This window comes from Mandrillus leucophaeus, unplaced genomic scaffold, assembly GCF_000951045.1.
Source record: "Mandrillus leucophaeus isolate KB7577 unplaced genomic scaffold, Mleu.le_1.0 Scaffold164, whole genome shotgun sequence".
Lineage (NCBI taxonomy): Eukaryota > Metazoa > Chordata > Mammalia > Primates > Cercopithecidae > Mandrillus > Mandrillus leucophaeus.
This window is the reverse complement of record NW_012101632.1, coordinates 1,460,312-1,461,233: the sequence shown is the minus strand read 5'-3', so window position 1 is coordinate 1,461,233 and position 922 is coordinate 1,460,312.

Below are 922 nucleotides of genomic sequence, written 5' to 3'. Positions count from 1 at the left end.
AGAGAGAGAAAGAAAGAAAAGAAAAGAAAAGAACAAGGGTGGGAACTTGGAAATAACCTGGAGAACTTGGGGAAGATGTCAGAGGTGGGACTTCAAGGACAGGTGGGCTTTCCCAACGAGGAAGGACAGTCTGGGTGAAGAGTCCTGAGGATCAAGACTGGAAGGCAGGGAGGATGTAATGTCAGGTGGGATGGCTGGGGACAGCCAGGTATTCATACCACAGTTAAGACCTTGTCTTGCATCTCCATAGACCATGAACAAGACTTGTTTGTACAGAGGGTGTAAACTGCTGGTTATAGTAACAGAGGCTAGGAGAAGCAGAAAGAGGGTGAGCCAGGTTACATGTACATGGCTGTGCTATCATCTGGGCAATGGTGCCCTGAACAGGAGGTGCGTGCCTGTGGTCCCATTACAAGTGGCTCATACTTTCAATCCCAACACTTTGGGAGGCTGAAGTGGGAGGATCACTTTGGCCCAGGAGTTTGAGGCTGCAGTGAGCTATGATCGCGCCACTGCACTCCAGGCTGGGTGACAGAGCGAGACCCTGTCTCTAAACGTAGGATAAATCAGAATCTGTGGACGTCCTTGCATTTATTGGACACTCTGGTGTTTGGATGTTTTGCATTGTGCAGGCAGGATTTGTCTTTTCAGCAGTTAGGTTTCTAGAGGTGTTAGTTTATTTATTTATTTTTGTTTGTTTGTTTGTTTGTTTGTTTTGAGACAGAGTCTCGCTCTGTCGCCCAGGCTGGAGTGCAGTGGCGCGATCTTGGCTCACTGCAAGCTCCTCCTCCCGGGTTCACGCCATTCTCCTGCCTCAGCCTCCCAAGTAGCTGGGATTACAGGTGTGCGCCACCACGCCTGGCTAATTTTTTGTATTTTTAGTAGAGATGGGGTTTCACCGTGTTAGCCAGGATGGTCTCGA